At 39.3% G+C, this 16,528-nt stretch overlaps 1 long non-coding RNA gene across 1 annotated transcript; it reads left to right on the plus strand.

Moving 5' to 3' along the window:
- The first annotated feature begins 9,950 nt into the window (after window positions 1-9,950).
- Window positions 9,951-10,681, plus strand: LOC134216123 (uncharacterized). Its single transcript, XR_009980503.1, has 3 exons — window positions 9,951-10,236; window positions 10,301-10,362; window positions 10,433-10,681. It is a non-coding gene; the product is annotated as an uncharacterized LOC134216123 (long non-coding RNA).
- The last annotated feature ends 5,847 nt before the right edge of the window (window positions 10,682-16,528 follow it).

Below are 16,528 nucleotides of genomic sequence, written 5' to 3' on the forward strand. Positions count from 1 at the left end.
AGTGGTTACCTCCAATACATTTTCCAAATCAATATCTTCCTCATAACGTACATATTCACATATGAGTTTGGAAAAGTACTTCAGGAATTCTTCCGGAAATTTCTTTATATATTTCTTTGGAAATTCCTTACGAAATTTCTTACGATTCCTTCAGAATTTCCATTACCGATTTCTTCAGAAAAACCTTTACGAATTTTATTCGGATTTCTTTAAAGAATACATACGAAAATAATTGCAGGAATTCTTACGAAAATTACGTTGAGAATTCCTTCGGAGAATCCTTGAAGAATTCCTTCGGAAGTTTATTTAGCAATGCCTCCAGAAATTCCTTAAGAGTTTCTCCAAAAATTGCTTTCAAAATCCTTCATTTTTTAAAAGCAAAACCTTTGGAAAATTCCTTGAGAACTTCTTCAGGAATTCCTCCTTCTGAAATTTCTTTGGAAGTTATTCCATGAATTCCTTAAATAAATTCTTCAAGATATTGAATAAGAAATTCCTTCGAAATTTCCTTAAGGAATTTTCTTAGAATTACTTTTAGCAATCCCTTAGAAACATTCTCCGAGAATTCTTTCAGAACTTCCTGCAGGAATTCCTTCGAAAATGCCTTCATGAGTTCTTTCCGAAAATCTTTCAGTAATTCACTCTGATTTTTTTTCTACAATTCTTGCTGAAAGTCTTTTAGGGTTTATTATTACAAAAAATATAACAATGAATTAATTTTTAGATTATTTAATGAAGGAGGGTTCTCAAGTGTATTTTTGGAGGAGTTTTTGAAGAAAATCATGGAGGGTTTTGTACAGGAATTTCCAAATTAACTTTTGTAGGCATTTCCAAAAAAAGAACCTGATAGGTTTTCGTAAATAATTCCTGAAAGAACTGCTAAAAGAATTTTTGAAAGTATTTCTAAAAGACTTTCCAAAAAAAATCCTAGAAGAATTTTCAGAGGGATCCATAAGCAAATTTCTGAAGGAATTTTTGAAGGAATTTCCAGAGAAATTCTCAATGGCATTAACGAAAAAAATCCTAATAGTGCCTACTGGCATTGCTGAAGTAATTTCTAGGTTTCCCAGGAATTCCTTTGGACTTTTTTTCTAGTAATTTATTCGCAATTTCCTCCACAAACTTCTTCAAAGATTCGTCTCGTGATTCCCTCGGAAATTGCCTTAAGGAGTTCTGCAAAAACTCCGGAAAAGAATTCCAGAAAGTCTTTCAGAAATTCTTTCGGTATTTCCCCCAGAAAGAAGTTCGAAATTTTCTTCACGTAATCCTTCAGAAATTTGTATACGAAAACCTTGGGAAATTCGATAAGGTATCCTTCAAAAAGTAAATTTAGAAATTCTTCTTAAAATTCTTTCGGAATACCTTCCAAAGTTCTCTAGCAAATTCCTTAAAAACTCCTGAACAAGTTTCTGAAAGAATATCCGAATTGTCAAAGCCTCTCATGAAGGAACTTCCGACAATCTTGAATTTCTTCACATTCCGTCAAGAGTCCGTTCAGAAATCCCTCTAGCGATTTCTTCGGAAAATCCGCAATTTTTTTTAGAAAATGAATCTAGAAATTAAATAAATGTTGAAATTTCTCAAGATATTCCTCCAAAAATTCAAAAAAGGTTTTTTAAGAACTATTTCAAATCTTCCCTCAGGAATCGTTTAAGAACTTCCAACAGGATTTTTTTAAAGAAATTCCTTTGGTAAAACTTCTGGAATTCCTTAGCAATCCTGCACAAATTTCTTTTGAAATATCAACAGAAAATACTTTAGAAGATCCTTCGAAAATCCGTTTGAGAATTCCATAAAAAAATAACTAAAAATTCCTTCTGAAATTTATTTACGATTCCTTCGCAAGTTCCATTAGGCTTTGAAAATTTGCTTAGAAATTTCTCACGGATTTTTTTTAGAAATTACTTACGAAATTTCTCAGTAATTACTCTATGGGTTCCTTAGCAAGATTCTAAGCATTTTTTCCTGAAATTCCCATAATAATTCCTTCAGAACAACCTTGAGCAATTCATTGGAAAATTCTCAGGTAATCCTCAGAAAATTCCTTCCATTTCCCTCAGGAACTACTTAACTTTCGATTGTTTTTCGGGAATCTCTTCAGAAATTCATTCAAAAGTTCTTTAAAAAATTCGGAAATTTCTTTGAAAATTCCTTAGAAAATTGCATTTGGGATGCATTAGGAAATTATATTATGATATTTTTAATAAAATAAACGATGCAGTAGTTGAGCGGATGTCATGGGGTCAGCTTTGAGCATCTCGGCTGATATGCGGTCGACCCCTGGGGCTTTATTCGATTTCATGCTTTGGATGGCTGTTTGAATCTCTAGCAGTAATGGAGCTTCGGTATTGACGCGTGTTATACGTCGGATCCTACGCAGATCATGCCGAGGTGGTGATGGCCTGGCTGGCACTTGAAAAAGTTGTTCGAAGTGCTCGAACCAGCGTTTCAGCTGGTCAGTTGGGTCGGTCAATAACTGATCATTCGCGTCTTTCACAGGCATCGTTGCATTCATCTTCGCCGCGCTTAACCGTCTTGAGATATCGTAGAGGAGGCGAATGTCCCCGGTTGCGGCGGCTCTCTCTCCTTCGTCGGCCAGAGAGTCTGCCCACGCTACACGCTTAAAATGATTTACATATTTTTGTGTTCCGTTCACACAAAACGGGCCTCTCCTGGAACAACTCATATTATGAGTAATTACGATGTTACTCATTTTTGTGTAACCGATAGCCGATGATTTTAGGTGAGTTCATTTTACACAGCGAGAGAGCAGTCGAAAATCGAACCTAACCTGAATTGTATGTTTTCAAATTGATGGTAAAGTAAGCCAACTTTTCCATACTTATTCAGAGGCTTCTCCAATCGTTTCGATCAACAAAACAAAGTGCGATGCTTGTATTCGCACATTTTTTTGTTTCGCCATCAAAGCAAAAAGAAAAACCTCCGAAAAAGTACGATTTCTTGCCTCACATTCTACACCCGTTCGCCATCATAGCGACCCGAAGGGACTTTGACAGTTCGAGGCAAACTCACTTACACATATCATGCACATGTGAGACATTACACAGCGACTGCTCGTGTTTCACACAAAATTTTCACTCATAGTGAGAGTTGGCCAAGGCGTCGCCGTAATGTGTGAAAACTATTCATGCGATGTGTACTTGACTTTAAGCGTGTATGTCCCGTCGACATGAGCGTTTTACTCTTTTCTCAAGAGCCGCGTACCGTTGACGGGCTAAGACTTTGGCTCCTCTGGTTTTCGATCGCTCTATCGCGGCTTTGGCTTCTCTTCGCTCCTCTATCTTTCTCCAGGTCTCATCGGTGATCCATTGTTTTCTCTGGGTGCGTAGTTCGCCCAGATTATTCTCGCTGGTGGTGATGAAGGCATTCTTGATGGCGGTCCATTGGTCTTCCACGCTGCCACCTTCCGGAATATCTGCAGCACGCGTCTCCACTTCTTCAACGAAGGACCGTTTCACCGTGGCATCTTCCAGTCGGCGTGTGTTGAATCGTCTTCCAACTCTTTCCTCCTGCCGACGAATCCGCGCAATGCACAGGCGTATTTCTCCGATGAGGAGGTGATGATCAGACGCGATATCGGCACTACGTTTATTCCGTACATCAAGAAGGCTCCGTTTCCATTTTCGGCTGATGCAGATGTGGTCGATTTGATTTTCTGTAAAGCCGTCACGGGAGACCCACGTGACCTTGTGAACCGGTCGATGAGGGAAGAGCGATCCCCCGATCACCATGTCGTTATTACCACAAAACTCTGCGAACAGCTCTCCGTTTTCGTTCATTTCTCCGAGACCATGGCGTCCCATAATGAGCTCATGGTTCGAGTTGTCGGATCCGATCTTCGCATTAAAGTCGCCCAAACAGATCGGCAACAGACGGCATTGAGTTGACTGTAGAAGTTCACTTTGTCTTGCAGATCGGTAGCATCGGTTGGCGCATAACATTGGATTATAGTAAGGTTTCGGACCCGTGTTCTAAATCTGGCAATGATTATCCTTTCACTTATAGGTTCCCACTTCATAAGCGCAGAGTGTGCCTGAGCGCTTAGTAGGAAGCAAACTCCGCGATGCCGGGGAGCGTGTTCACCTCGTAAACCAGAGTATAGCAGAACTTGTCCCGACGGCGTTCTGTGTTCTCCACAGTTTGGCCAACGGACTTCACTCAGTCCCAGGATCTCAAGCTTCATGCGGCGTGCATCATTGGCAAGCTGTGCCAATGAGTACATCCCCTTCTACCAATAAGAATACCAATAAGAAGAAGAAGTCCAAGTCAAGAAATGAAGTTTCCCAAGTAATTAGGAGTTCCAAGAATAATCCCGTTTTTACTTCAGAAATTCTTTCAGGAACTCTGCCAATAACTTTTTTGGCATATTTAACCAATTTCAAAAATCCGCGGTAAAATTGATTTTTTCAGCCATTGATTTTTCATCCACGCCAATTCACGCCGCCGCCGCCGATGAAAACCAACGGCGCGCCGCCGTGACGCCGGGGCAAAAGTGACCACCACGCCGCCGTTATGATTTATATCAACAGCGGAAATTTTTTTCGGTTATGACTGTTTGATTAAAGGACAGAGTTCGATTTGCTTTTCAAGCTGAGAATATCTGTTCACTATGATTTTTGACGAAAAGCAGGGCCACTACTGGGATGGTACACATGAAACGTTCCTCAGTCCGTTCGATATTCATGAGACGTGATGCTACTAAAAAGCAACATCAAACAGACATCCTAGTTTTACAATGGTTTCTCAGTGAATTATCTTTATTTTACTTAACCAATACATCGTCAAACAGTGAATTCTTCCAACCTTGGCTAAGCGAGGGCTTTTATTTTTCCAGTGGTCGCTAGAAGAATAGATTACAAACTGTTGAAGGGCCAATATCACGCCACGGAGAGCTTTTATGCTTCACCAGACGCTTCAAAAATTGATAATTATCATCCACCATAAATACACAGCCAGAAATTATCATTTGCCCATCGTCTATGATCCAATCATTTGACCGCATTGTTATACTTTGAAGCTCTTTCCATGAAAATCGCCCACGAGCTGGCGAATAGGCATGATAAAACCCTTGACAAGGCAAAAGAAGGAGGTCTCTCAACTGCTGTCGCGCCATTTCCATTCATCAACCTGATGATGATGATAATGATTCTGGCGGAGGCTAAAACCCACTGAAACGCAAGCAAGGGTTTATTCTGTTCAACACAATTGTTCCTCGTTTTCCGCTGGTTTTGCGCTGAATTGAACAAACACACCTTGATTGTTTCAGTTCACAAAACCAAGGTAATCCACGCGGTGGTCTGTGAAGGATTTATGTGCGGTAGATTGGTTGCAAGGAAATGCTGTTGAGAATAATGCCTCTCATCCAGGCAGCAGAGCCGTATTATGAAGCTAACAAACCGTCATTCTTCCTTCACTCACTCGGGATGTGTTTGCTGTGGGCGGAACTATCAACATTGTGAATTCAAAGGCCCTAACAAATGTATTCGAATCGCAACGGGGATTTGCGTACAAAGATCTTCTATTTTTGAATGATTGCAATTTTTTCTGAGTATAAGAGCGAACAAAGTATGAAAGGGATGTATCTCCTGTTGCAGCCAATAAAACCATCGGAAATTGCTTTATTTTCGGAGTTATGCGTGAAACTGGCCAAATTAGGAACATGGCCAAAGCTGGTACAGTTACACCATTAGTATTAACATTAAGCGATTCGTATACATGCATGGGTAACATAAGTATTGACAATTGTATAAAAGTTCATTCGACAGTAATTTGGGACTAATCACAACCCTTTAAATGAGAGCATGACATTCTCCTTTATGCAAACGCAAAGTTTCTGCTATCCCGTAGATCACCGTTTGAGGTATTAACTTGTGAGTATCATTGGTCACCATTTCCAAGAAGTCAAACTTGCATTGACTTGAGTTGATTTTATGAGTGAATTTTGATCTCATAAACGCACAAACAACAAATCAATTTGTCCATTTGTTGTAACATGTAAACATGTAAAACATGTTGTAACATATTAAACATAAGAAAAGATGGCCCCAGAAATCAATCTAAGTGATTTTGATTATTTTATATCCCGTTGTTCTGGCCAGGCATGACAAAATAAATTGAAAACTCGAAAAATTTATAATGTTGCATCAATGTTTATGCCCGGAACCTAAGGCAATGAAAAATCGATCAACATAAATGTCTCATCAGACACATGCAATTTGTTACTATCATCAAAAGAGCAAAGCAACGTGGCGAATGTGATCTGGAACACAATAACGAACTCGGTTAATTTGCTCATTTTTGAGCGATTATGCATGCGGTCATTTAACGCAATTATCGCCCAACCGGTTACCGATATTTTTAAATATATGCCATTGAAATAAATTGCATTATCGCACAAAGCGACAGTACAGCCTGAATGACTGTGGAGAGACGATTTACTGACCGGATTTTTGCCACTCGGATTGCCATTCCAGTCCGTGTGCGTTCTTTTGGCTAGAAATAATTTCAATATGGCTTTAAAATTCGCCACATCGCATAAATTCTTCTAATTGAACCTAGTTTGTTTGTCATATAACTAATTTGCATTAATTCGGGAACATGCATCACAAAACATTCTTAATCGGAGGTTGATTTTATTATAGCTGTTACAGTTGGTATAGTAAAATGTTGCAAGTTGTACTATTCTCTTTAGCTGTACCACTGAGAAGATATGCACATCTCGACGTCATATAATGAGTCAAGAATATAATATACAATTACATATGTTGGGTTTGTCTGGCACAAATTCGATGGCATTTTTCTCTTACCCATCAATCTTATATGTCCAAAGACGGTGTTTGAGCTCCACCATGGCTGACAGGTGCTTTGGGTGTAGCTCCTCGATTGAACTGGTATCAGAAGGACAACAGTGAAGTGCTTAGGATGCGCGCTTTACTCAATTTGTAAACCTGCAAATATTTGTCATTGTCCGAGCTCATAAAGTGTATTTTGGTATTCAAATCACAGTTACACATTGATAGGTTGGAAATTATAATTCAAACCATGCTGCTTACCTAAGAATGCCTACCTACCTCCTTTGTGCTCCTTGCCAAATCGTCATCGCAATTAGAGAAAGTAAAAGTTTGTTTCCTTTACAGTCGTGTTTTTCTAGTAAGGGTCTGTTCACAAATTACGTAACGCTTTTGGGGGGATGGGGGAGGTCCAACTTGCGTTATACTTTGTTACACTAAAAGGTGGGGGAGGGGGTAGATACTAGCAAATGTTACGCATAACGCGAATAAAAGTTTTTTTTAAATCACTGATTGAAGTAATTTCTAATATGTCTTAATCATGACGATAAATACGTACTAATCTACCCTCTTCACTACCATGCTACACATAATTGTCTCATGCTAGTCTTCGTAATTTTTTACTTTTCATTAGTGCAGGCTATTTTGATGTTTTTTTGGGAGTCCTAAAAGACAGCGAGTTTTGTTCGAATAATTTTTGTTAAATTTTGAGGCATTTTCATTCCAAGCAATTGCATTGTAGCTCAACCTCTTTCAACCACATAAACAGTCCAATTAAAAAATGATATGTCTATTGTTATCGTGTTAGTCACTACCGAAATCATAGCGGGACCGTAAAAGAACAAAGCGAATATCGTATTTCTCGACAGAACAGTCACGCTGAACTAAAATTTGAATGGCCATAGTCGCAAATTCTATTTTAGTTTTTACTAGCTGCATTCTTGATATCCTTGGTTTTGATCATGTGCCGTTCATATTCTAACAGTTTTCAATAAATACCAAAACCCACATGCTCCAGAGAAAGAAAAAAAATATTTAAAATTTTCTCAGTTACGCGTTATATAGGGGAGGGAGGGTGTGCGAAAAATGTTACTTTTTGTTACGAGCGGGAGGGAGGGGGTCAAAAACTCGGATTTTTGCGTTACGTAATTTGTGAAGAGACCCTAAGCAAGTTTGCTCCGGTCGAGACAAGTGCGATCTTCAAACAGGCAAGTGATTACAGAGTACTGCGCGTCCGTTCGGTCGTCCAAAACGATTCTCCTCCGTTTTCGTATGCCACCGGACGTGCATGGTTTAACATTTGTCCAGTGGCGAGCTAGCGAATTAGTGTTACAGTAATATCCCGATTTTATCACCCCCTGGTGAATTTTGGGGTGATAAAACAGGGTATGTGACAAAATTGGGAAAAAAATATTTTCATTTTTTTTAATTCATTCTTCAAATATGAATCATTTTATGCCTTGGAAAGGCCAAATGCGTGAACGGTACCCGTAATTTCTTGTCGAAATTGCTTACAGAATATTTCCCAGGTACTCAGAAGTCGTTCGTAATAAACTACAGGCGGTGAAAATTATTTCATGAAAATCAATATTATTTTGGTATTAGTTACGAAAACAAAAAAAAATGATTTTTTTTTGGGGTGACAAAATCGGGTCGAAAACGTGACAAAATCGGGACGTGATAAAATCGGGTCGAAAACGTGATAAAATCGGGGGTAGACAAAATCGGGGGTATAAAAAATCGGGGAGTGACAAAATCGGGTCAACACTGTATTTCCCATCCCATAGATCGCATCACTTACCGAAGTGAATCCAGATGAATTATCCTTTGTAACTGTCCCATGACAATCGTGGAGATGCAGAGGTATACTCGGTCTCTAGTAGCAACTAGAGTCGGACTAACAATCCTTCCCTTCCTATATGACCGTAAGGACGTGACCGGTACCGTTATTGACTTTAGATGTTTGAGCTCCCGAAACGTGTACATTGAGAATGGGTCCATATTAACAATATAGGTCACTTCGCTCTTCCCCATACATCGAAATAGAGCCAGCCTTACTAGTGAATACAGCACCATCTGTTATCTGAAATGCTCGATAAACTTGTTTTGATCATTATTATTTAAGCGTGTAGATGTGACGTATATCCTGAAAATGTTTGTTGACACTGGTACAGGCTATTCTCATTTTACCCATTTTGAGTAAAAAGTCACCCTGTCAAAAAAACAGTTTCTTATTTTAGGATAAACATGTTTTTACGTGTCTATGTCACACTTGGTGAAATTCGCCCAGATATTTTTGACCTTGGGTTTTGTAAAATGGTTAGAAATTGAAAGATAAATTCATTTTTCTGACGGCATTAATTTTTTATCCATTGAACGCAGTAAGAATGTCTTCCATAAAGTATTTCACTTTTCTTACCTTATTTTTGCTGCCATCGATAAAATGAGAAATTTTTATCGTGAAGCATGTTGTTAAATCTGAAAATGGTTCCATTTACCCAGATTTGAGACAAATGGCCCAGATTTATTTTGACATTTATCCAGATTTTGACAATTCTCTAGAGGTCGCAGAAATGGAATAAATCTACCCTGTCATTGGGTAATTTCAGAATAACTTGAACTGTGTATCTTTTGATAGGTACGAATCTGCATAACGCTGGTAAAATACTAAAATTTCAAGCTTACTTATTCCTAGAATAATTTATTTCGTGCAATTGCTTTACGTTAATATTGAATCCCACAAGGAGTATTGTTTTGATTTACAATGAACCCCGCGCCAGAAGGAACTGGTCGCAGTGGCACACCCCAAAAGAAACAAAAAAGACCATCTGCTGGATGGAAGTGTCCAAACTCTAGAAATCGAGTTTACGCTTCCTGTCGATTGGCCATGTTTATGACGAGTTAGTTTGCCGAAAAATGATCGATAAAAATCTCAAATAAAACAAACTAGCTAGTAAAAAAAATCAATTCCACAATTTTGCCATTCCGTCCTTTTCATGAAGGACTCGTGCTATTTAGATTTGACACCACTTGCGTCAATTACACTGAACCCAAACATCCTGCCAAAAAAGTCTGATTTGTAATTCCCATTGTCCACAAACCGGTTCATCCCATTTGCGTATGATGAAATAAAGTGAATGTAAAATCATCAAAATCCTATGAGATAGCTGCACGAGAAACAGGTGGTTTTCTAACCGTTTCCAAATGATTTGTCATCCGATTATAGGAAGACGCAGTATCGACCGAATGAAAACCCAAAACATAAGTGATGTTCGTGTTGGTCGCACCCCGTTACGGTTATCATTTAGTTTTATAATGCTTTTCTGACAGTAGAGGTCCGATAATTTTATTCACCGTTGAATTGTCGCCATTTGCAATCGATTCGGTGGTAACTTAAGTTGGAGAACATTTTGTTCTGAGGAAATAGGTGAGTGATAAAGCATTTCTAAACATTCAGTTACACTCTGACAATAACTATTTTATTGCTTCAGACGCACAGGTTGCACATTACTTGATTGGATATTCGGAGAATTTTTCGTCCCTGAAACATCCGGTAAGAAAATTATTATTGCGAATATGCAGAACGCAATTAAATCAAGAACACTGTTCTATTTTTCTTCAAGGTTTGACCAGCTGAACGGTCGCTTTGCCGCGATGAGAAGTAACCACCACCGACACAGAAATTACCGTGCTGGAACACGATATCCCATATTTCAATTCAGATGCAACTCAACGATGCCAGGTTAGATCAACGAATTTCTACTGAAAAGCCAATGCAAACACAAAAATCATAGAATAAAAACGAGAGCGATGTTAAGAAAATGTAAATAAAACGTGCATCAAAAATTGTATTTCTTTTTTTATTTTCTTCATAAAAACTCAATACAGATTCGGCTCCCAAACTACAAATCATATTACTTTCAAATCAAATTTATTTCAAAACCATCCTGAAATCAACCGATAATCGAATGCTTTTCATTTTTCAACCAACCCATTATTTATTGGAAATCGGATGACTGTCATACGCGACGCACGCAAGCGAATGGGAGCAGGCAAATGACGATCATCCTGAAAGCGAATGATTCTCGTTAAGGGGCAGGGCCAAATCAAGTGTCAGTCGATGTCAGGATGAAGTTTTGGTTCAGTGTAGGGTTGCGTGAAATTTTAGCGTGTAGTAGTTGCATTTCTGCCACGGGTGGCGCCACATACGCCAAATCATGGGTCGCCAGTATTGCATGAGAGTGAGCTATATTGTTAATATAATATATTTGATGGGTCCCAAGCCCCATTTATTGTGTTCTCTGTACAATTTCGCAGGTTCTAGTCAATCACGGAGTAGCAACTACGAATTGTGCGGTCATAATGCTCATGCTAATGCTCATGCTTGCAAAATCGTCATCGCAATCAGTTCCAAACCAAAAAGCGTTTTCCTGTATGTGCGATGAAAATGTTTACTCCACCATTGGAACCCTCGATAGATTATGAATTAATGTTTTCACAAACCCAGATTTATCAATCAATGGTGCAGTTATGGTTCCTTTCTTCTCCATTATACAATGTAATAGTTGAAGGAAGGTGAATGTAATTAATTGGTGAATAATGGACCATGCGTTTGAATTGTGCGTTGCTTTTGACGAAAGAAGATTAGAAATCCATCGAGCGAAGCATAATAATTTAAATAATTTTGTAGATAAACAATCGGCACGATAGAATCAAGTAGTTTTGAGAAGCATCTGTGTGTTGACTAGTACAATTATTTCAAGAGTCATCAAAATAAAGGTTATAAAGATTCAAAAACAAATATGTTTTCAAAAAAATTGAAAGTGGTGAAATAGGCATTTGCGATTTTATATTGACATATCATCATAAATATAATAGCCCTGTTTAGAGGTGTGTACCGGTCCAATATTCGTCGGCGGCGGGGTTGGTCAGAATTTTGGTCGGCGGCGACGTTTTCGGCGTCACGCCAAAAGCCATTTTATCCAGCGGCAGTGGCGTGGCGTAAACATGTTGCAGTTATCTAACGACTACTGTATTGTCCATAAGATTTTTCTGGGAAATTCCATTGGCTGAAAGCAAAATACGGCCAAACCGAAAATTGTCCGAAAAAGTCGTATTCCCTAACAGGTCATTCGGCCGAATATGTCATCTGCCGTCCACCAGTTTGGTCAAATTACAATTACCGCGATTGGTCTTATTGAACGAAAATTCATAACCTCTCTACTTTAGTCGTTTTAAGCCGAAACTGTTATCAGGTCGCAAATGGATTGTCCGCAAATGTAGTTTGGCCGAAAGCGACCTAATAACAGATTCAGATAAACGTTCAGTTCGGCTCGGCTATGTGAAATTTCGCAAGATGACTTTTGGCTTAAAGACGAGTCTAGCGAGCAAGATCCGATGTTGCTATTTCCGTACATCACTCCGCCCGATCTGAGTACCGTGTGCTGCAAAGGATGCGATATCATAATTAAGATAATTTGCTTCGTCTGATGGTGTTTGCATGCATATGAAAACTCAGTTGTAGCGTAGAGTTGTTGTTAAATAGACTGCGATACTGATTGAAATGATGTACTTTCCAAATATATGGTCAAATATGAAAACATTGAGCGCGCGAAATCGTTTGTGTAGTTTATATGCGCGGATGTATTTGATGAAAATATGTTTGAATGTGTAATAATACCAGGAAAATATGGATCATCAACGAATTGCTCGGAATAGCGCTGGAAGAGTAGTAATTTTTTTGTGGACACTAATTGTGGTCTTCTCTTTCTCAGTTAATTTATCCGAAATTTGATCAATTTGGTGAGATTGTTTCAATATGTTTTTATATGATTCCAAAACTAAATACGCGCTGGATTTAAAAATCCAGAAGTTTGTTTGTGGACCCATTATCCAATTGATAATGGTAGCATAAACAGGTGGGGCTTATTGCAAGTGAAAGTGACCTCAGACTGCACGTGAGTTACCAGGCAGTCTGAAATGGGTCACTGGAGCTGCAGTAGAGCTAACACCTTCTAACTCCCGGACTAAAGCTGACTTTATTAAAGATGGCTTTCTTCCATAATACCACTGCCAGACAGTGGGGGCTAGATTGAAGATACACATACACAAGATACACACATTCCATAAAAACGCATTGATCCATTAATCCATTGTTTTTAATGTCGTAAATTGATTCCAAAATCTTTAAAATCGTTAACTTCCCAACCACTTTTTGTGGCGGTGCGCCCCACACCCCCCATGTTCCCGCGTCAAAAAAGAGTCGTGTGTGCTCCTCTTCAACAGGAAGCTTCCAATATCTTGGTGGCCAAATGGCATCACATGGCGGTACCACGATCGACATAAACGCATGGATCAAGAGAGCGAGGGCTGTCTTTGCGAGTTTAAGAAATATTTGGAAAACAGGCAGATATGTGAACGCACCAAAAACCTAGTTTTCAACTCAAACGTGAAATCTGTACTGTTATGCGCAAGCGAAACATGATGCGTATCAGTGGAGAACACTCAATAACTGCAGGTGTTCTTAAACAGATGCCTGCGGTACATAATTCGTGCCTGGTGGTTTCGCAACTGGATATCAAACAACGAGCTCGATCGTCGTCGTCAGCAGACCCTAGTAACACTCTTTAGCTTGTTTTGGTTGCAGCAACTCCAATATCAATATATAAGTCACAGAAATCAATTTTCGACAAGAGAGTGACTTGGGAAGGCCGATAGCAACTGAAATTCGGGATCGGAAGTGGCGCTGGGTAGGCCACACCTTACGTAGAGACAAAAATGAAATCTGTAAACAAGCATTAGAGGCTTACGGCGGCGAAGTCCCAATAAAAAATTAAAGAAGTCGACGGAAATCTAACCTGGCAACAGGTTAAGGCGATAGCTGGACATGGATGGAGATCTTTTAAGCCGGTCCTTTGCACCACTGGTGGTGTACAGGACCCATAAGTAAAAGTAAAATGTAGTTGTCTTTTTTAAAATTTTATTTTCGAAATTTTTGCACGATTGAACCAACTTAACAGCGTTGGACCTTGCAACACAGGCGTGATTCAGTAATTTCAGGGCTTGAAAAGTTTGGGAAAATTAGGGATCGGATCAGTATTTCCAGCAGAATCAGAATATGAAAAAAAAATCTGATGCCTTCAAACAATCCAGTTGTTACACACTGCTCACCTGAATTTCTAGAGCTTTTGAAAAACAATCTGAATTTTCTTTCATTTTTTGTGAATTTTTTCGTGGGGGATGCCCATAGTTCCATTGACGCAAAAGGTTTTTTTTTGACGTAGGACTACGTTTGAGTTTTCTATATTGGGGTACACTTTACGATTGCGAAAATCGGGGACCGTCACGAAAATATGATAGACTTTAAACTTTAATATCTAAGCCGTTTCTCGATGGATTTTCAATATTTTTGGACCATTCGATCAAGGATGAGTCAACGCTTCTTTGTATTTATATGAAAATATTGAATTTTAACTATTTATTATCGAAAATTGATAAAAAGTTTAGAAATAGGTCAACCAACCAATCACGTACATGCATCACTAGCACAGACATCAAAAATCAATCACTTGCGGGTTTGGATCTAATCCTCAGTTTGAACAAGATTTTACGCAGAGCAGACGCATCAAAGCGATCGCAGTGGAGCGGACACAACATCACGAAGGCGCTAATGACATTTTCAAAGGAAATCCATCGCATTGGTGGTGGTGCTCGATATGTTGCTGCAGATCATTCAACCTCAACGAACCAGAATTTGATATGAAGAAAAGGTTGACCATAAAAATAGCACTGTGGCGATCCCGCACCACCAATGCCGATGCTGAAATTTATTACAAATTGTGGTGTCAGTTAGTTGGAAAGGAACATTGGGAAAAGAAAATTGGTTCTTCTCAGGACCAACATTTTACGAAAAGAAAGAGTTAATTGCGAAAATGGACTGTTTCGGTGGCATCGGGTTTGGCGTGGTAGTTTGGTTGCTGTTAGTGATTCCATCCATTCAAATTCACTAAATCATCTCCCTCCGACGCGCTATCAAATTCGCTATTTACGATTGAGTTTTGTACTTTGAAGACATTTTATTTCGGATAGTCGGATCAACCTTCTTTTGTATAAAATCAATGAAGACGCCACCTCAGTGGAAACTTTCTACAGCAACCACCCATCGGTAAACGTCGCTCGGACAGACAGATGGCAAGAGATAATAATTGGTAAGATGGAAAAACTTCGTCTTGAGTCAAATTTCTGTTGTTATTCCTCGTAACAATGCACATCTAAGATAAACTACATCTCATAACCAAATTCAGAATCGAGAAAATTTCATAGGATTCTTAGAATTTGTCATTCTCCGAATGGTGCGTTGTCTGCGAAATCCCGATCGAAATAGCTCGCGCGCGCCGAAAAGCAGCTTTCTTATATCTAATGAAGTAATTCCATTAGCCCCGCCCCTTCAATAATCGTTATGAGTGCACATTATATTTACACCTAATAGATCACAAAGGGGCGGGGCTAACGGGCTTAATTTATTAAGTACAAGAAAGCTGCTATTCGGCGCGCGCGAGCCGTTTTGATCGGGATTCGGTTCGACATTCGATGCAGCGGAGCGGACACAGCAGCACGAAAGCGGTCGGACAATTGCAACGCAAGGTACTGTCAAGCGTTTGGATGCAGTTAGTTATTGGAAAGACGCATTGGGAAAAGAAAATTGGTTCTTCTCAGGACCAGTATTTTATGGAAAGAAAGAGTTAATTGCGAAAATGGATTGTTTTGGCGAGTGGCTTCAGCGGCCAATGAGTCATGTTAATTCCACGGTTAGAGACTCAAAGTCCATCCAACTGGGAACAACTATTCGACCTCTTGATTCAGTTGGCCTCCGAGCAGTTTGCTCAATGTTAATAAAACGACACAAATTATTATGGCAAATACTATCAATTTCGAATAGCTACGTAGTCCTACGTCACCTTTGCGTACAACCCGATTGGGCTGCACCTTTGAGTTTTTTGTCTTTATTAACGAGACTTTCAGCACAAGGCTGGCTCGTCTCGGACGCCAAAGGTCATAATCGAATAAAATCCAACCGTGTAAAACAAGAACTGGGTGTATACGATTGTTCACCACGTTAAATTAATGAACTCTTCCAAATGCTTCAACTATTGCATGATGAATAAAATATTGTACCACAGATCAAAATTTCACTCCTCCAATCCATGATCGTTGAAAGATTTACCTACCAGTTATTTACGTGTGCCATTCGGCGGTTGGCTAAATAGCTGACTGTTGGCACTACTTTTGGCGAACGATGCGATAACATCAAAATCTAATTAGTACTACACCCTCCGGAGTTTATTCAAATATTCGCAAAATTTTCGGCTGTCGACCTTCACTCAGGCGACAGTGTCTTGTTCATGATGGGATGCCATGATTGAAATTTGCCAGAACTGCCAAGAATGCGAAAACGTGATTCTCCGCAGACTGCCTTCGAAGCGCAGTGCTTTCAGTTGCATAGCCATCGGAATGTGGAAGCATTTGTCACATCGAAGGCCACGACTGCGCCCGAAAGGCACAAGGCATGAATATTAGGAGTTGTCCTTTTTTATGCACTCGACAATGTTGTGTGAGAGCTTCGATAAAGACTGCAGCTGACGGTCGGTTAAGTTACCGTTTTGATTCAAATCCCGAATAGGCTCATATTCCGATTGATGTACAGAAGCGTTTGATAGAAA

Source organism: Armigeres subalbatus, chromosome 2 (assembly GCF_024139115.2).
Source record: "Armigeres subalbatus isolate Guangzhou_Male chromosome 2, GZ_Asu_2, whole genome shotgun sequence".
Taxonomy (NCBI): Eukaryota; Metazoa; Arthropoda; class Insecta; order Diptera; family Culicidae; genus Armigeres; species Armigeres subalbatus.